Source organism: Pelodiscus sinensis, chromosome 19 (genome assembly GCF_052426305.1).
Source record: "Pelodiscus sinensis isolate ZL-2025 chromosome 19, ASM5242630v1, whole genome shotgun sequence".
Lineage (NCBI taxonomy): Eukaryota > Metazoa > Chordata > Testudines > Trionychidae > Pelodiscus > Pelodiscus sinensis.
The window spans coordinates 26,390,539-26,396,360 of NC_143070.1; the positions used below are offsets into that span (position 1 = coordinate 26,390,539).

The 5,822-nt window shown below is 52.0% G+C and overlaps 2 non-coding genes across 2 annotated transcripts; one reads left to right on the forward strand and one right to left on the reverse strand.

The window, feature by feature from the left end:
- Positions 1-2,426: 2,426 nt before the first annotated feature.
- Positions 2,427-2,500, reverse strand: TRNAT-AGU (transfer RNA threonine (anticodon AGU)). The gene has a single exon. It is a non-coding gene; the product is annotated as a tRNA-Thr (tRNA).
- A 2,084-nt stretch (positions 2,501-4,584) lies between these two features.
- On the forward strand, positions 4,585-4,693 carry TRNAL-CAA (transfer RNA leucine (anticodon CAA)). The gene is made up of 2 exons: positions 4,585-4,622; positions 4,648-4,693. It is a non-coding gene; the product is annotated as a tRNA-Leu (tRNA).
- The last annotated feature ends 1,129 nt before the right edge of the window (positions 4,694-5,822 follow it).

Below are 5,822 nucleotides of genomic sequence, written 5' to 3' on the forward strand. Positions count from 1 at the left end.
AGTACCTGTGACAGCCCCTGTGCTCCTCTGCCCCTCATCAGCAATTCCATATACTTGGGGGAGCTCTTGCCCTGAGACTTGCAGAAAGGACAACCTGGACAAAGAAGAAGTACTCAGGCACCCTTTGATAGCTCAGCTGGCAGAGCGGAGGACTGTAGCGTGTGCTTGGCAAGTGATCCTTAGGTCGCTGGCTCAGCTCAAGGGAGCCAGTTTTTTCCCCTCCAGCCTGGCCTTAGCAGAAGACAACCAAGGTGGTTACCTTGGGTCCATGTCTTCAGAACCCTGCACTGCAATTGACAAAACAATGGTGGGGAGGAGCTGCCAATCACATTTCTTGGGCTGTGCAGGTTCTGTTCACGCACAAAAGTTCTTTTGGAACAATGGCCGTTATTCCACAACACTGCAAGAGTCTACACAGCAATTCCGTTAGTTTGAAATAATTCTGAAGTATCAGACGGCTTATTCCGACTTCTGCAAACCTCATTCTACAAAGAATAACGCCTGTTCCAAATTAGCTATTTCAAAATAAGGCCTGTGTAGATGTGCCACTGCTGCTAGTTTGAACTAGCCCCTTCTTGTGGACATACTAACTTATTCTTCTGAGACAGGTCGTCTGCACTGGGGAGCCTGCCTCAGACTATTCTGAGGTTTCCCTGCAGTGTAGACGTGCTAGTTCGAAATAAACTATTTTGGAATCACTATTCAAGGACAGGTTATTCCAATATAAATGTGCCGTGTAGTCATAGCCAGAGGGATGAAGCAGCAGGAGGAAAGCCAGGAGTGCAGAGGCCAGCCTGAAAACTGAGTGTCCCCAATGCCCATGCTTAGGTCACTGGGTAGGTCCCATAGTGTAAGGGGCAGCACTCAGGACTTTGAATCCTGCAATCTGAGTTCAAATTTCAGTGGGACCTGCTGGTTTGAGCTTGTTGTTGTGAGATTTTTTTCACACTGCACTGCTATGTCTATGCTGCTGGCTTTTTGTACAAGAATGGCCATTCTTGTGCAAAAACTAGCCGAGTGTTTACCCTGCATGTGCATTCTTGCGCAAGAAAATGTACAGTAAACCATTGGAAAAGAGGGCTTCTTGCACAAGAAGGCAGTGTGCACAGGCAAGAGGGATTTCTTGGACCTAAAACAGCCATTAGAGCTTTCCTGCACAAGAGAGTGTCCACAGATGCTCTTTATAAGGAGATACACCATTTCATAGAGCTGGAAGGAACTTTGAGAGGTTATCTAGTCCACTCCCCATGCTCATGGCAGGGCCAAGAGACATCCCTGACAGATTTTTCTCAGATGTCTCTATATGGCTCTTTCAAAGATTAAACTCATAACCCTGGGTTTAACAGGCCAAGGCTCAAACCACTGAACTATTTCACCCTCTTGGACCAAACTGCATGGCAGCGTGGATGTGCTCTTGAGCAAGAACTCGTGCCGAGAACAGTGCTCCCTGTGCACTGGCCTTTTATCTGGGTGCTGGCAGGGGGGTGAGAGGTGGCAGGTACCGATGGGTAACAGGTTCAAAGGCGCATACAGAGAAGCCAGCAACTGCATCTCTGCAAGTGACCTCACTGTGCACAGCTCAGCTTTTCAGAAACACTCTCCTCCTATCTGCGCCTAACACCAGTGTTAGCTACTGAGGAGTCCTGTCTGGGGGGAAATGGCAGTTCTAGGGGACACTTGTCCAGTGTTCAAACATCTCACAGATAACATGGCAAGAAGGAAGCCAAAGAGACTCACACCTACTAGGAAACATCACAACTACCACCTTCAATGGGACTTGAACCCACAATCCTGTCATTAAGACACCAATGCATTGTCCATTAGGCCACAGTAGTGGCACTAAAACAACAGAAATTCCCTCTTCCCAATACACATTCCTCGACTTTTAGATGGCAGATTCGAGCTGTTGGAAGGATCCAGAAACACAGGAAGGGCTGAAAATCAGCTCTCAGGAGGCACCTCCAGCTGCCCCCAGAGTGTAGGTCACCCCACACTAGCCATGGGCGAAACTCAATACCTTGACATCTCGTCTCCCACCCAAAGCCAGGGGCTTGTCTCCCACAGCCGCAGCCTCAGCAGGGAGCCGCACTGGTGCTCACGCTGCTCCTGGGGAAAGGAACGGGTCCCACAGGGGCTGGAGCTGGCGGGGAATGGGCAGTTGTCACTGAAGGGGAAGTATAAAATGCAGCCACGTTGCTGAGGGCAGGGAGAGCAGCTGGTGCTGTGCTGGTGGCACCGTGGGACATCCCTGGGGGAGCTCTGCAATGTGACCCTGGCTCCCAAAGCAGCAAGTGCAGAATCCCCCTCAATGAGCACGAGAGACTCTGACCGGTCTGGTCTGAAACTGGCTGAAGGGCTCAAGTGCCCCAGTGCTGGAGTGTCAGAGGCCAGAAAGACATAGGAAAAAGTAAACAAAGTCCACCACAAGGCACCACTGGGAGTTGAACCCAGGATCTCCTGTTTACTAGACAGGTGCTTTAGCCAGCTAAGCCATGGTGCCTTCCTCAGGGAGCCTGGTGAAACTGTTCTACTCTATGGTCCCAGACAACACCTTTGCCTCCCAAAGTGCAGCCATTCCCCATTTCCCTCCAGCCCTGGTGGTGTCTGGCTCCCTGGGCACAGAAGGCTACAGCTCAGTGGGCAGAGGCTCTGACATGCACATCTCCACCAGTTGCTTGGCCTGGGGAGTTGGCCTTGAGCTTTAGCATCGCTGAGGGGAGGGAGCAGTGCAGCAAACATTGATTGTCTGGATTGTAAACCCCTGGCTCTCAGGGTTTGGGTTGGAGACCCAGGTGGGGGTCTGGCCTCCTGCAGGTTGGTCCTTTCCTGAGGGCACAGAATTAAGAGAGAATTCCTTTGCCATGCACGAACTGAGTTGGCCAAAGTGTAAGTAACAAATTTTTTGTTCACATACAAGTAGAGGAGATCGGTTTCTCACAGTAGTGGTGGCCAAGTGGTTAAGGAGTTTGATTAGAAACCCCTTGCAACCTCACTCAGAGGCTCCTGACAAGTCTGTCTCCTGTGTCCCTCTCCACCTCAGTCCCAGTGTGTGCATGATTTCATAGCTGAGGAAACTCCTTTTTCCCTGCCAATCCTTCCCGAGCAAGCTGTACCCTTCTGTGCCAATATTCCAGTCGTGTATTATCCCACCAAGTCCCTGTGATACCAACTTCTTCCTGCTTATTACCCATCATTCCTGTGTGTCTATACCAGCATCTAAGCCACAGATTAGGGTTTTCTTCCCAGTGCTTCTGTGTTGCTCCTTTATCTCTGCAGTTACAGCCTGTGATCTCTCCCATTTCTGGCCCATCTCCCAGGTGTTCATGTGATTCACTTACCTGTGGGCTTTGGGCACCTGCCCCCATCAAACCTAGTTTAAAGCCTCCTCACTAGGTTAGCCAGTCTGCACCCAAATACTCTTCCCTTCTTCGACAGGTGGACCCCGTCCCTGCTGAGCAGCCCTTCCTGCAACGGCATCCCATGGGCAAGGATGCCAAAGTCCCCTGCCCACGGAGCTGTAGCTTTCTGTGCCCAGGGAGCCAGACACCGCTAGGGCGGGAAGGCTGGAGGGAAATGGCTGCATGTTGGGAGTCAAAGGTGTTGTCTGGAACCTTAAAGTAGAACAATTTTACACCTGTATGTGAGGGGGGCACTGTGGCTTAGCTGGCTCCGGGGTCTCAAGCAGAACACTGGGCGGGGGAGGGCACATGTCTCCTTGAGGCAGGTTCCTCACTCCCACGTCCCAGACACGTACTGTGGCACAAAGAGGAACGGTCCCTGCAGAAAGTGGCTACATCTACACTGGCATGCTTTTCTGAAAATGCTTTTAACGGAAAACTTTTCCATTAAAAGCATTTTCGGAAAAGCATGTCTAGATTGGCAGGATGCTTTTCTGCAAAAGCACTTTTTGCAGAAAAGCATCCATGGACAATCCAGACGCGGTTTTCTGCAAAAAAGCCCCGATCGCCATTTTCGCGATCGGGGCTTTTTTATGGAAAACAGTACTGTGCTGTCTGCACTGGCCCTTTTGCGCAAAAGTCTTTCGGAAAAAGACTTTTGTCTGAACAGGAGCAGCATAGTATTTCCGGAAAAGCACTGACGATCTTACATGAGATCATCAGTGCTTTTCCGGAAATTCAAACAGCCAGTGTAGACAGCTGGCAAGTTTTTCCGCAAAATCAGATGATTTTGCTGAAAAACTTGCCAGTCTAGACACAGCCGGTGTGTCACAGGGATAAGCGTTAGCCCCAGGAACAAGCACAGCCCTGTAGAAGAGACACCCCTGGTCTGGAGCCAACAAACCCAGGAGCCACACAACTCAGGATTCCCAAGGGCAGTGACACAGACTCAGACTCCCTGGCACAGGAAAATCCCAGGCCTCAGTTCTGCCGGCCAGCGGTTTCCCCTCTTCCGCTTCTTGTCAGCTCCCTGCACAACACCCCACAACGGTAGGTGAGGCTGAGTGTGGATAAACCCAGCTGTGCTGTAGAGCGGCTGTTAGGTGTGGAAATTAATGGGCTCCTTTGGCCTCCCTGAGCAACTCACACATGTAAAAAAACTGCAGTTGAAGTTGTTTGCATGGGAGTCAGGATGGCCGAGTGGTCTAAGGCGCCAGACTCAAGGTTCTGTCCTTCCCTCAGTTGGGTGTTCTGGTCTCTGAATGGAGACGTGGGTTCAAATCCCACTCCTGACACATCCTCCATTTTGTATCTAGAGAAGTGACCTCATTTCCCTCTCTCCCATGACATTGTAGAAGCGCTTGCTCAGCATTTCTCTGAGGCTGCATCTACCCAGCAGCATTCTGTGGGAATAACGGCCATTACACTGCAATAACAATGGGAGCATCTACACAGGAATTCCGTTATTCTGACTTTTGAGGATTATTCCGTTATTCTGACCAGTGGTCTGAGGAGCCAGGAGGTTTCCAGGCTGCAGACAGACAAGCCCACAGGCAAAGACAAAGCAAAATCTCAGCTACTTCCTGCTCAGCCCAGCGGGGTCTCCGTGTGGCCCCCAGACCTTTTGTTTGCCATTGCCCAGGCGCAGGGGCCCAGATTCAGCAACACTCACAGGCCCCACAGGAGGGGGCTGGTTTGATGCTTCACCCCATGGCCCAGCAACGAGCCCCCCAACTCCCTTTGTGCTCTGAGAGCCCAGTTTGCTGTGACCCTCCACCCCTACCTGAGACTCTGGTTGCTTGAGACCCCAGAGCCCTCCATTGGGCTGCCTGGCATGTGGGGACTCAGGTCTAGTGGTGGATCTGCAGAGTCCCACAACAGCTGCTGCCAGCGTGTGGATGTGCACGTCTGTCTGGGGTTACTGGGCACCCGGCCTGACTGGGTTAGTCCCGGATTCTGTTCCTGCCATGATGGACATCCATCTGATTAACTCCCTTCACTTCCAGCCCTTCCTGAGAGTTGCTGCTTCTTTGACTAAAGTCCCTCCCCCTGTGTGTGTGGCTGGCAGGGGTTGCTAGATGGGTCCATTCACATGTAGCTTTACTGAAACCCCCCTCGTTTCTTCCTTGAACCTCCCCCCGCCCAAGGGGTGCTGCCCAATAGAACAGTCCCTGTAAGAAATGTGTCACTTTCACCCCTGGGAGCAGCTCAGCCATGCAAAGGGGCTGCCTGGGGCAGGACATTAGCCCTGGAGGGCAGGGGTGGGTGTGGCAGTGACATCACAAGGGCCTTTTGCAGCCCCCTCAGCTTATTGGCTAAAGGAGGCTGGGAGGCGATGACCTCACAGAGAGTCCATGACAATGGGCAGGTGGGACAGGCTGCAGGGCAGGGGCCATCTCAGAGACCCCCCCCCCCCCCCATGGC